Below are 14,491 nucleotides of genomic sequence, written 5' to 3' on the forward strand. Positions count from 1 at the left end.
TCTGAAATTCTTTCCTACTCTCTCGCAGCGTAGCTGAAATGAAGCCATCTCTGCAAAGATGAAGGCTCATCTGAATTTAATTTGCTGAGCTTAATCAGCAAATATTTCTACTCAATTTTTTTTATTTTCTAGTTTTTGAAATGCAACCCAAATCGAATATTATGGAAAGGTGCCTTATTGCTTCACAGCTGTGGTTGCAACACCATTTATTTCTAAAACTGTTCTTTCAAGAGCTCTAACATCTTTGCACACAGTTATTTTGACCTGAATGTTGCAAAGAGAGGGACGTGAAGATAGAGTATGTGGTTCTGAGTTGTGAAGACTTTGTGCAAAAGTGAGGACATAGTGAAAGTTCTTACAGAAATTAACGGCAAAACACCCTCTGTTTTCTGCAGGAGTATGTCTGTGTCGTGGGTTGACCCTGGCTGGATGCCAGGTGCCCACCAAAGCCACTCTATCACTTCCCTCCTCAGCTGGACAGGGGAGAGAAAATATAACGAAAAGTTCATGGGTCGAGATAAGGACAGTGAGAGATCATTCACCAATTACCGTCACAGGCAAAACAGATTCAACTTGGGGAAATTAGCTTGATTTATTACCAATCAAATCAGAGTAGGGTAATGAGAAAATAAAATTTAAATCTTAAAACATCTTGCCCCCACCCCTCCCTTCTTCCTGGGCTCAACTTTACTCCCAAATTCTCTACCTCCTTCCCACCAGTGGCACAGGGGGATGGGGATTGGGGGTTGCAGTCAGTTCATCACATACTGTTTCTGCCACTCCTTCTTCCTCAGGGGGAGGACTCCTCACACTCTTCCCCTGCTCCAGCGTGGGGTCCCTCCCACGGGAGACAGTCCTCCACGGACTTCTCCAACATGAGTCCTTCCCACGGGCTGCAGTTCTTCACAAACTGCTCCAGCATGGGTCCCTTCCATGGGGTGCAGTCCTTCAGGAACAGACTGCTCCAGCGTGGGTCCCCCGCGGGGTCACAAGTCCTGCCAGCAAACCTGCTCCAGCATGGGCTCCTCTCTCCATGGGTCCACAGGTCCTGCCAGGAGCCTGCTCCAGCGCGGGCTTCCCACGGGGTCACAGCCTGCTTCGGGCACCCACCTGCTCCAGCGTGGAGTCCTCCACGGGCTGCAGGTGGATATCTGCTCCACCATGGACCTCCATGGGCTGCAGGGGGACAGCCTGCCTCACCATGGTCTTCACCACAGGCTGCAGGGGAATCTCTGCTCCGGCGCCTGGAGCACCTCCTCCCCCTCCTTCTTCACTGACCTTGGTGTCTGCAGAGTTGTGTGTCTCTCATTCTCACACCTCTCTCCAGATGCAGTTGCTGTTGTGTGGTTCCACACCCCGCCCCACCCCCCACCCCTGCTTCTTAAATCTGTTATCCCAGAGGCGCTACCACCGTCGCTGATGGGCTCAGCCTTGGCCAGCGGTGGGTCCGTCTTGGAGCCGGCTGGCATTGGCACTATTGGACATGGGGGAAGCTTCTAGCATCTTCTCACAGAAGCCACCCCTGTAGCCCCCCTGCTACCAAAACCTTGCCACGCACACCCAATACAGTCTGATACTGGTTTCAGCTTATGGAGTCTTCCAACTAGAGGAAGACTGAATTACTTCCTATCAGATCTGCCATGGTAAAATTTATTAAAAAGACTGTTATGGAAAGGCCAACAAGGGTGCTGAAAACCTCAGATTTGTAAATCTTTTCATTTGTGGGCAGAAAATAATCTAATGGATTAGAGAAATTGATCTCCATGAAACACATGATTTAAATACATGACTCCCTTCAGAGGAAGTTAGGAAGTTTTCTGTTGAGAGTAATGCTTATATGAGGAAATGAATAATCATAAACAGAATACTCTGTATTATTAAACACTTATGGGTGTGCTGTAGCTATACAAATTATTTATTTATTTTAGGTTTTTGTGCTATAGTCCTGCCTAGAAATCTCATTCAAAAATCAGGTACTCCCTGAACAGATTAGAGCCCTTGATTAGTGACAAGATACAATACAAAAGCACAGATGAGCAAATGAGCATAGTTTATCTTTTGTATTTAGTCTTAAAAGTGAGAAATTCTGAAAAAAAAAGTTATCTTTACACTTGTATGTCTTCTATTCTTTTAATCAATGCACCTAATACTGTTGAATACTCAGCCTTTCCAATGTATGTATGTGATGAGTGATGCTCTGTACATGTTTTAATTCAAGGATGGCTTGTGAATAGGCATATGAATCTGCTGGCCCCATGCACTGCTCAAATGCTTGATGTTATGCATCTTTTGGAAGTTTTGAATTGGAGTTTTAGAGGGAGTTTAACCATGCCAGTAGAAGTTTTTCTTGCACATATTTGCATGCTGTCCTTCCAGTCAATTCGTTCTATCACTTGAATTATAGCCTTGTAAATTAAGTCTTAAAAATCAAAGGGTTTTTTTGACAGACCTACATCTGATCCTTATGTAGTGGAAACAGCCACCTGTTCATCACTGCCCATGAAGTGGACAGTCACATAGGTATCTTTATGTGTAATCATCTTAGTGATTTGCTAAGTTTCTTCTGGGAATAGGAAGAACAAGTTAATTGCATTTCATGCTAGACTCTACATCAAAATTTGATTCATTTAAAACTGTCACAATGCTGATACTATGTTACATTATTTTTTTAAATCCTTTTTATTTTTAAAAAACTTTTTCATCATTTTTCATGTTTCCTTAGGAAGCAGCTTAAAATGCATATGATTCTTACTTGCTGTATGTGGTATTAAAATTGATTGACTTACGGTATAAGGAAGGGAAGATAATTTTGCTTGAGGGGAGAACTGCTTTATTGGATCTTTTCTTGGGTTATGAAGCTAAACTATAAACAATTAGGATCTTACCCAAAGATCAGTGGGAGTTTTTCCATTGGTTTCAGTGAGTTTGGGTTGTGCCTATCTCAATAATTTATGGTCTCTATTGACTCATTTTGCAAATGGTTGATTGATGGCCAGAACAGAAAATGCTAAGCAAAGGATTAAGAAGTTTTGAACTATCCTAAATTCAGGATCTTTTAAGGTTCCTCAGAAACATGTGCATTTCAAATTATATTTACATGAAAAGGTAGTGTGGTTTTTGAGGTGGTTGTTCCCAAACCTTCTTTAAAAAGGAATTTGAGAATGTTGACATCGCTGGCTCTATCCAAAAAAATTTGAAATATCAAACCTAGTGATCCTTCTTAAGCTAGGGAGTTGTGTGGATGAGCTGGCAAAAAAACCCCGGGATTTCTAATGGTACTTTGTGTAAGCTTTGCTGGAACTGTGTTGGTAATATAAAGAGATGTTCTGACAAATTTACAGACTCTAATGATAAATATTAGTCAGAATTTTTCTGCTTAGTTCTGTGTCCCTACATTTTATAGAGAAAATATCGAAACTGAATTTTTTCATTTACCCTCTGAAATTAATTTCCTGCAAGGGACCAATGACCACACTATTTAAGTCTTATTTTGGAGGTTTATGTTGGACTTCAGTCTTGTTGCCTGCCCTGACAAAATATTTATTCAGCAAGGCTGAATTTATTAGTTTAGATTGGCTTCTATTGTATATAATGTATATTTAACCATCACTTTCAAGCAGCTTTTGGGGGCACATGCAATGAAAAACATGTTAATGAAACATGCTGTGTTGTAGGAAGAGCAAGTGCTAGTCAGCTAGTACAAATGCAGTTTTAACAAACTGGTCACTTGTTTTGTTTTATTCTACACAGTCTGGAAATGATCCATCATGTCTGCAGCCTGCAACATCACAGAAAATATTTGATCAGACCCAGTTTTTAGAAGAGACCCAGATTTCTAAGTCTCATGTCACCACCTTAAATCAAGAGCATCATCACTGGCAGTTTTTAGTAAGTCCTGTCTTTATTTTTACAATTTTATGGCAATTGATGAATTCAAAGAGAAGTCCAGTTTTGCAGTCCATGCTTGCTGCTTTTGTTTGTTTAGTTGATTGGCTGGGTTTTTTGTTTGCATGTGCACTAACATCAGGGGGTTGGGGTTTTCTGAGGGGGAGTGTTTGGGAGAAGGAAGGTTTAGCTCCAAGATCTTTATAGCAATAGATTTTGTATTGATTTCTCAGAATCTTGTAGAATAGTAGTATTACTGAAATAATATACATAGGTACTTGGGACATAATTTAAGCATGAAATGAGAGTTTAATAAATAAAAATGTGATATAAATAGTAATTCCAATGCTTTGTTTTGGATGCATGAATACAAAAGTGCAGGATCCAGTGCTTAATGGTTATGATCAGCACATTCCAATCTGTTTTGGTGTATACATCCTGACACTTGATTCTGAATGTCAGCAGATTTTTTCCGGTTGGATTTCTATGTGTTGGTGCACGTTCTGATTTTCAGGCACCTTTTGCATTCAGAGGAGAACCTTTTAGAAGGGTCCTTTGAATATAAAAGCTATAGGATAATGTTAGTGTACCTGAAGACAACTTCCAGAGAGGAATATGTGTGCCAGTGAGGTGCCTTGAATTCTTCCTTTTAGATAAAATACTTTCACTTAAGTACAAAGACATTTGAATATATAAATGGACAAATTTCTGTTTCTTTTTAAAATCAGTTGCAGATGGAACACTACATTTTGTTTCCTATAATTAATAGCTGTTTTATCTGCTTTTGCTTTCATTACACCAAGGATTTTACTACTTTTTGGACTGTGAAATTATAATGGGTGTGATATCTTTTCTTTTTTTTTTCTTTTTTTTTTTCTTTTTTTTTCTTTTTTTTTTCTTTTTCTTTTCTTTTTCTTTTCTTTTTCTTTTCTTTTTTCTTTTCTTTTTCTTTTCTTTTTCTTTTCTTTTTCTTTTCTTTTTCTTTTTCTTTTTCTTTTTCTTTTTCTTTTTCTTTTTCTTTTTCTTTTTCTTTTTCTTTTTCTTTTTCTTTTTCTTTTTCTTTTTCTTTTTCTTTTTCTTTTTCTTTTTCTTTTCTTTTTCTTTTCAACTTGGTAATGAAAACAAAAATATTGTGAGGAAGGAAGCCAAGCTTTTGGAAGTTTTTTGAGAAACTAGATTGAACTAGTTGTCCTGAGTTGAATTTTGGAGTCAACTTTCAGTAGTAAATGCAGTTTGAGTAGAGGAGGAGATCTGTGTACAGGGTTATCCTCTAAAAACTTGCCGGTTGCCCGAGATAGCTAAGCCATAATTTCACAGTTGTCCTTTTTGTAGAAGTGCCTGCTTAATTAAGCTACTTCTCCCCCTGCCCGCCCCAGCATTGTTTTTAGTACAGATCAGTTCCTCATGCAGTTCCTTCTACAGCTGCAGAAGCAGTTGTAATGGCACATTTGGAAAGTCTAGCATGCCTATGGGGAGTGAGCGATGGGCGGGTGACTGGTCTTATGCTACTGCCAGCAGAAACAAATCCTAGCCCTTAATAGTGCGTAATAATACTGGGACATGAGAATCCTTGTATGAACTTCTAGAATTGCAGAAACTGTCTATTTTATTTATCATTTCAGAAACACTGAAAAAAACACAACTGACTGACTTGAATCAATAATGATAGTGAAGCAAATAACATTGATAGATTTGGAACTCTACATTGCCTTTATTCATTGTTGTTTAGTCCTAGTAGGAGAACACTTGCTTCTGAATGTAAAGAAATGTCACAACTTTGAGACTTGGCAAGGAAACATCTGTCTATCATCTGTTAGCAATAGGTTTTTTGCTAATAGCTGAACCAAATTGTGTTAAAAACTTGTTCTTTCTTTATCAAGAGTAAAGTATCCAAAATTGTGTTTAGACATACTAGTTCAAGATGAAATAGCGTAAGCCATTTCTGTTGTTTGAGTTCAGATTTACCTGAAACAGAGTAAGCTACAAGTTCTAGAGCTTCCATTTAGTTATAAACTTCAGGGCTTTGTTTCTCAACCTAATGCTGTTTTACAGAGAAATATTCTTTTCAGATGAGATAGAATAACATTACTCTCCAGTGCTAGAACAATTATACTTTTTAAAATTCAGTTTACAAAGCAAAACCTCAAAGTTGAATTATGCTCCCTAGATCTCTTTATGTCCCAACATTGGCAGCCATTGCTCTGAATTCTCCTTGGCAAAGATACAGATGATTTTATTAGTCTTGAGTTACTCTTTATTTTAGCAAATGTGTTTACTATGGTGGTACTTCTTTGAGTGATGTTTAAGTAATGATTGTCTTGGACATGTTATGTGCAAAAACAGGGGGCCTTGTGTTCAGGGATGATATAGGGAGTTTATTACTCTTCAGAAAACATGTTTCCTAATGGGTGACTATAGAGAAGATGGAGCCAAACTCTTTATGGAGATGCACAGTGAAAACACAAGAGGCAATAGATACAGGCTCTAGCAAGGGAAATTCTTATTGGATCTAAGGAAAAAAAAAAAATCCTTAAAATTAGGGTGGTCATTTTGCAGAGAGGTTGTGGAATCTCCTTCCTTGGAAAGATGAAAACCTCAACGGGTGAAAGCCCTGAGCAAACTGATCCAGCTCTGAAGCTGGCCCTGCTTTAAGCAGGAAGTTAGACTAGGTGACCTCCAGAGTCCTCCAAGCTAAATTATCCTATGATTATATAAATATGAATGCTTACTTACACGCGTAAATTTTCCTTATTTATGATTATTGATTGTATATACCTGTGCTTACAAAATGGCCCCATTACCTTTATAGTGAGTTCAAACAATAGATTCTTGAAAAGTATACAACAGGGAATAGTAAAATCATGTTTTGGTATTGTATGGTATCCTTCTGTAGACTATCTTAAAGATAGTAGATAATATTCTTAAATTCTATAGAGAATGTACTGTATTACTTTTAATGTATAAGGGGCAGAAGAGTTGCTAATAAAGGTTTATTCTATAAGCATGCTTTATAGCTGTTAGCGGAGTTTTTGCACTCTGCGTAGAGTTGATTACAGTTCATTATTGCATAATTGAAGTTATACCTGTATTTAAACAAGACTCAATCCTATAACTAGACCTGCATGTATGAATATTTGGTACTACTGTATACTCTCCCATTTTAAAAATGAGCTACTGTACCAGCCTAAAAGCATGTATGTCCATGTCTGTGTGAAGAATATGTGCGTACTGTAAGTCCTTTAGACCCTTCAGGACTGGCAGGTGTTATGAAAAATGAGATACTGTGATTTATTTTCCAATGATAATGAGTTCTGAGGAGCATATATGTTGGTCAGTTACTTGATCCACATCTCTTGGTGACTAAGTTCATATGATGTAGTTCATATATCACCTTTGATCTTCAAAGCACTTTGCAGCCGATAACTAATAGAATAATTTAAAGAAAATTCGTAAACAGATACCATTTTTAAACCTAATGTTCTCACTATTCTTACATTGTACCTCACTGAACTGAAAGTAAAGGCTTAAAGCTTTGCTTTAAAAGCCTGATATTTGAAGCTTGAGGTTCTAAATTTGGTGCTGGATTTATCCATTTGAAGGATATAAGTTTGATTGCATCAGAAGTAATTATATTTAATATGACGAGAAAAGTGCATAAATGTGATATTTTGAATGGCTGTTAATGCCTTCTTTGCATCTCTGCTTCTGAAAAGAATAATTACATAGCTGTGATGTGAACTGAAAGTTAAGGTCTGGTGAAAGACACTTCTGGTAAAAAAAGTGAAGTCAATCTTCTCACGTTGTGTGTAGAAGTTCCCTTAACAGAAGGCATTTGAGAAGTTAGGTAGTTGTTTGTAAACCCAGACCCAGTACAGTTACAAAAGACCAACTTGAGGCAAAAATGAGATACCATTGAAATTAGTGGAAATTTTGCTGTTAATTTCATTCACATAAATAATTCATGCTTTCAAGAAGCGTAAAGCTGTGTTGTAAAACAAAAAGCAGTGGTTTAGATTAGGTTCTTGAGAATAGAATAAAGAAATGATTATTTGCAGCAGCTTGTTTCAGTCCAGCGTAGACTATCTCTGAGTCCATTCAGAGTCTATTCTCACTGCTCAGTTTCAGTATTTAAGGGGAACACAAGAAATCTAAATGGTTGCTGGCCAGTAGCAGCCTTCTGGATAAAAACTTTGGACACCCAAACCAGCCTCTATTTAAAACACTATTGTTTACATAGTATTGTAGTATGGAAAGTGATAGAGCTAGATACTCTGATGTCAGGATTAAAATTTCCTAACAAAGTATTAAATAATGTTTCTTTCCTACTGTAGTTACAGTACTTTGGGGCTAAATTTTAACTTACTGTTCCCTCCTATTTAATTTTTAATGAATTGCCACAGCTATATCAGTAACAATAACTTTTAATCATTTACAATGAAGATCAGAAGAAATAAGTGCAATTTTTCATTCTGGTACTGTATGTTTCAGCAGTGGTTTCACTGCAAGAGGAAAATCCTATATTTTAGTAAACAGAGACCAAATTTTTTATCTACAGACAAATGTTCCCTTCACCTTCTGTCATTAGCTTTCCATGTACATAAATATAACAGACTTGCACCAGTTACCTGTTAGTTACCAGGCAACAGCAGCATTTGACACTGCCTGCAGCTGCAGTGAATGACGTGTAGCTCCCTGATTGTAAATTAAAGTGCTCTGAATTTTGAACTGAGGTTGATAAAAAGGACATTAGTGTGAATATAATGCCACTTTCACCATAGCAGCAACATGTCAGCAGAGTTTCTATAACAACAGCAGTTTGCTGAGATATAGCCCTCTATCACATGTTCATGATGGAAAAATTGTAATTGCTTGAGTCTTTTGTGATATGTAGTTTTCTCTAAAATACACACTGTACTTCATTTAAGCCTTTTTGCCTCTGTGCAAGGCAGTTATCTGTCATGCTTCCCAAACATTTGCTTGGATTCATTGTTTACTGAGGTCAGAGCAGTAGATGTTTATAATAATAGGCAAAAACTGGGCTAAAGAAAAATAAAATTTTTAAATTTGTAAATATTTTGAGTATTGCTTGCTATTCAGAGATGGTTTGCAGTCTCTTAATGATGGCAGAACAATAAGGCTGGATATTAGTATAATAATCAAAACTATGAATGCTTCTGATATAATAGTTAGTGTTTAGCCTAGATAGCTGGCTCTATGAATGGAACTTCTTAAGGCTACCTGTCTTTCCTGTGCCCTGTACATGTGTGAGATTTTTAGCAATGAAAGCAACAATATCCATGGTCAAAACCAGTATCTGGATTTTGATAAATGCTGAAGTTAATCATAATGTATTTGAATTTTTATCATTTTGGGTCTCTTTTGAGCATTTTTAAACATATGGCACTGAGTGCCAATGAGCTATTTTAATAGTTTATTTCCCATTACCATTCCATCATCAGTTTTCTTCTCCATATCAATGGAATGACTTATATAACTTTCCATTTCTAATGATACTTTCTAGATTAACTATTGCCTGTGCAAATGTAGAATTCTGTTTTGATTTTGTTGATACAGTGCCAGAATAATAAAAGCCTTTCCTACCTGCAGGCTGTGAAGAGAACTTCCATCAAAAATAGATCTTAATGTGGTTTTAAAACCCTTTTTTTTCTAATCAGAGTTCAAGCAGGTTTTTACATTCCTGAATGAGTGAAAGCAGTAAAAGATATTTAAAAGCCCAAACAATGAGACATGTCCAGTATTAAGACTGGATTAAATTAGTAGCCATGAAAGCAGGCTGACTCTTTTTCTTTCTTCCCTAGAACACAATATTCTTACTCCCTCAGTTTAAAAAGACTGTTGACTCAAATATGACCTTTTAATAAAAACACTCTTGTAACATAGTTTCCACCTTTTTTCTTTTTGGTGGACTAATCAGAGCCATAGTCAGGATAGGTGAGGAGGGGCACCAGCTAGGAGCAGGTACGCTCAAGCACTGTTGCTGTTGCTGCCTGGGATTGAGTGGTTTACACGCATGATGGTGGCTGGTAAGGGAGCTCTGGAGAGATGAGGCGTGCTCAGATGTTCAAAAGAGCATAGGTGAGTCAGGCCTTTAGCAGGCTCAGGGCAGTTTTGCCTGTGCTGGATGCAATGCTGCCTTGTTATGATTCTGGAAAAAATATGCTACATATTTTTCAAGTGTTATAGGTCTGTAGTTGTGATTTCTCTCATGAATACATCCATTAATCCTGCTGGATTATAAAATTCAAATGTAAGGCATTCCGGTAACCTTTATTGTATATGATACATTCAAACCATGCAGATTCTTATATTAAAAACTAGGCTTTTGGGTTTTGTGACTGCAGATTTAGGAGACATCCCAAAATGATCTCAGTATAATTGAGATAACTGAGCAGTGAATCCAGTCTAAACAGACAAGCAATGAAACATTCTTATCTCTATTCCTCTCTAAGGAACAGAACAAATGAGCTAATTAATATCTAAAGAAAGTCAAAGATAGATTCAACTGAATGCAGATTTTCTCATTCCCAGGTAGTGCTTGCAGGGCATGGTTTTTCTTTTTGTATTTTGTACTCTGTCATCTAAATGCATCCAGCCAACGAACAGCCAGTGATGCTAACCTTCAAAGGTTCCACCTACCCTAAAACAATTATTTTCTGAACCTGGGATATGAGTTGGGATTCTGTTTAAGAGACAGTGTATATATTTTTTTTATCTTGATTTTGTGTTTATGGATATAGTCTATATTTTCATAAATCTTACAACCCGGTGTTCTGTTCATTGCTCTCTGAAAGGACGCCATCGACATAAGCCTAGCTGTATATAGTATCTTTCTCCTAAATGTACTGTCCGTTGTCACAGTCCCAGTTTCCTTCTAAATTGTCTCAACAAATGTAATACTTGTATCAGACAAGAAAGCTAAAGAATCTCAATGCATTATCAGTTACAGCAAAACAAAAGGCTTATGGAGCAAGGTGATTTATTACTTCATTTTTCTGAAACACTTTATAAGATTAATTTTTTTGCTTATACTTTTTCCTATCCTAATTACATTTGTCTCTGGTTTAATCATCTTTAAGACAAAATAGTATGTCTGAGGAGAGAACATGATTTAATTAACTTTTTTCCTAATGAATCAAACTGCAGAATTTTGTAGTAGCTTCATTTGCCAGGCTTCTTGTCCAGTAAATTGGTTGGAGACAAAGTATTCAGGTGATATTAAAAAATATAAGCCTTAAACTTAAACCCCATACTAAAATCTTTAGGCTCAGTGGTGCTACTACTGAATTCAGAGGTGAATTAGATGATGGCTCTCTGGTTTTGGCTTGAGATTTAATTTACAAATAATTTAGTGGACTGATTGACTCTTTATAAGATGCATAAGAATTTATGTTTTACCTTCAAATAGTTATTACATCAAACCCAGATGATGAAAATGATAGTGCATATCAAAGCTTTCTCCAGTAGGAACAGCAGCAACACCTCTGTTGTTGATTGTTTCATATTCAGGTCTAGAACTATCTCAGACTTTGCTGAGGCTTCCAAAAAACTAACCATTTAATACTAATTTTGCTGCTGGGTTTTATGTTATGAAACACTGGTTCTTCAACTTCTAGTTGTCTTCTAGTTCTTGAACTGAACTACACTGAGTCCTTTAATGCATTTCTAAGAGACTCTTCAGCAGCCTTCATATGGCTGAAGATTGCAATCACTACTCAAATGAGTGACTGGGTGGCAAAAGAATCTCTGTTCTGCTAAAGTTGATGACCTAAAGCCAGAAGAGTCTGTATTCCATTTCTAAATATCTGCAAGTCTTTTTGCTAGTGTTGGTGTTCATTTTTTTTCCACATAATATAGGCCAAATTCTGATTACCAGTAGTACCACTGAAGTCAGCAAGGCTAGTAATATGAGCAGGGCAAGCAAGATACAGCCTTATCTGCATGAATAATCAAATTGTTCTCTAACAGCATATAAATGTAGACTAGATCATTATTTGAACAAACTTTTCACTCAGTTACCTGGAGAAGTACTAGTGATTAGATCTGCAGCAAGAAGGCTGCTCAAAGCTACCAGACTTGCTTTTCACTGGCTAAGAAACACCAGAAGTGTTGGATCAAAAATCCAGTTTATATAAATGCTGTACAAAGTGTACAGCACTTTGTAAAGGCAGCACAGCTGGGAGGAAGATATTTTAAAATAAATCCCTTTCTGAATATGGATATTAGAGCCTATGATGAGCCCATGGCTTGGTGGTGTACATTAGAGATAAAAGGCATATTGGGGAAAAGTGTATTGAATGTCAAAAAGATACATAAAACTGTATTTCTGAGCTGTCCTTTTTTATCAAACATAACCAGAAAAACTGAGATGTATGAACAGGAGCATATTAGTGTATTGAAGTTTACAAATTCCTGTCTTAACCTGTGCTTAGCACTCATGCATATTTTATATGCAGAGATTCTGTATTTGCCTCTATGTTTGGGGATCTTAGTACAGATTCCAAATGCAAAAGGTGCTTTACTGACAAATGTTGGTTAAAAAAAAAAAAAAGAAGTCCTTCTATGAAGAGTTTAAAACTGACAAGGTAAGTCTTGCAGAATGTTTGTGTTTAGATCAAAAGTAACTACATAACTACAAACTACAGTCCCAGAATTTTTAATTTTTATGGTAAACTAACCTGAAGTTAAAATTGAAAGTACTGTAGTCCTCAGCATTGTCCTTCAGCAAACATTCCTGCAGCTTGGAACACTTGCTTTATACGGGGAAACAGTGCAAGTTACTTTCTCAGTGTGAAGTATGGTGATGAGAATAGAATGAATTTGGGAGTTGGACAAGACCAGTTTACTAAAGGCATAGAAACTTCTGCTTGTCTGTTTAAATGGTTTTGAGACTGCATCTCTGATTTGAAGCGGCATTTGTGATTCTGCCCTCCAAAGAAGCATTCCAGTTCTGTTTCTAATTGATTAAGATTGGGTGTGTGAAGCTCTGAGTGTCTTCAGACACTTGAAAACATTCAGTGTGCACTGGCAGCGTGCAAGATTGCTGTTAAATAGTGAGGTGTGTGAAAGTATATGCAATACTTCAGTTATTTACCACTGGAAATTGGCACAAGTGATTCCACTGATGTTGCAGATAGCTCACAATGTACTTCGATAAGCATAACATTTTGCAGAGCAGGGCTCTCAAATGGTGTGTATAGTTGTAGCTAACCTGTGTAAATACATTCTAACAGTACCTATTCTGTGTAAAGACATGCTAATGAGTGTGGAAGTGTGCCCATCAGTCTTACCATTTTCTGTCATGTTGGGAGAGAGGCAACCACCAGCTATATGCTGGACTGCAGGCTCAGTAACATTTGGCAGCATGCTCTATGTAAATGGCCACTTTTTCTCTCCTTGGGGAATATGTACCAGTATTGGTACATCATCTGAGGCCTCGGTATGGGTTATTTTATTTTGGAGGGCAAGAAATTAACTACATTGGTTAAAACAAACATTTTTGAAGCAATCATCACTTAGGATGTTCTCTCTTACTCTTTCCTTATGCACACAGCTGTCTATAATGTACCTGCATTGCTCTTGAAGAAACCTTGGTAGGTGATTTTCTGTATTTGGGGGAAAGTTGCAATATAAGTGCCTTGCGTCTCAAATCTAATGACAGTGAGATCTCATTTTTGGATTTCACTGAATGTTCCTCCAAAGTGGCTGCACTGGTTAATTTTTTTCCTACTTAAAAAAGTAATAGTTTCAGACACATTCAAACCATTAGTTCATCGTTACCTGAGAGGCAAGACAAGGGCAATGAGTCCTGCTCAGCATAGCAAGGAGATAGTGAGCTATATAAATAATCAGCAACATATTTTAAAAATATGCTCATATAGAGCCAAAAGTATCTTGGCTTGAGTGAATGGTCTCAAAGACATAATTGAGACTATTCATTCGAGCAAGGCAAATATGATTTAACTCTTTCTCTGTGTGGGTTTTTAGAATTCATAAAATGTTAAGTGTAGTCATAAAGGAACAGAATATGATTCAAAGCAAAGCATACTACATTAAGACCACTTGTGGACATACTTTGAAACTTCCTCGTTTCTTCTTTAGCAGTAGATGGCATGTTTTGTGTAGTTGCCGTGAAGATTTGCAGATCACTTCTAACAGTTGAAATTCCAGAAACAAAATGGCATAGGCATCTTCACCTGGAGAAAAAAGATGAATGTAAACACTTGAAATATACTCTAACAGCTGTATCATTTCAGTTAACAGAAGATAAAATGCAAATCTAGACACTACCAATGCTTCCAAAGAAGACTAGAGGATTCATTTCAATGGGATTTGATCTTTTACAAAAATTCAAGGCTAATATTATTTATGAAATTTTACTGAGATAAGAAAACAGCTGTATAACTGGATATCTATTAAGAAGGGGATGACCCATTATCTCTTTACTAACAGTTCCCTAGTTCCCTGTGAGCAGGCAGGATTTTACCTGAATATGGCAGGAGGGTGTCTGAGGAAGCTGTTAGACTCACAGCTATCATTGCACAATGAAACGCTCCTGGTTTTGGCCACATCACTCTGTTGTTTTCAT

The sequence above is a fragment of the Gymnogyps californianus genome, chromosome 16 (assembly GCF_018139145.2).
Source record: "Gymnogyps californianus isolate 813 chromosome 16, ASM1813914v2, whole genome shotgun sequence".
Classification (NCBI taxonomy): Eukaryota; Metazoa; Chordata; class Aves; order Accipitriformes; family Cathartidae; genus Gymnogyps; species Gymnogyps californianus.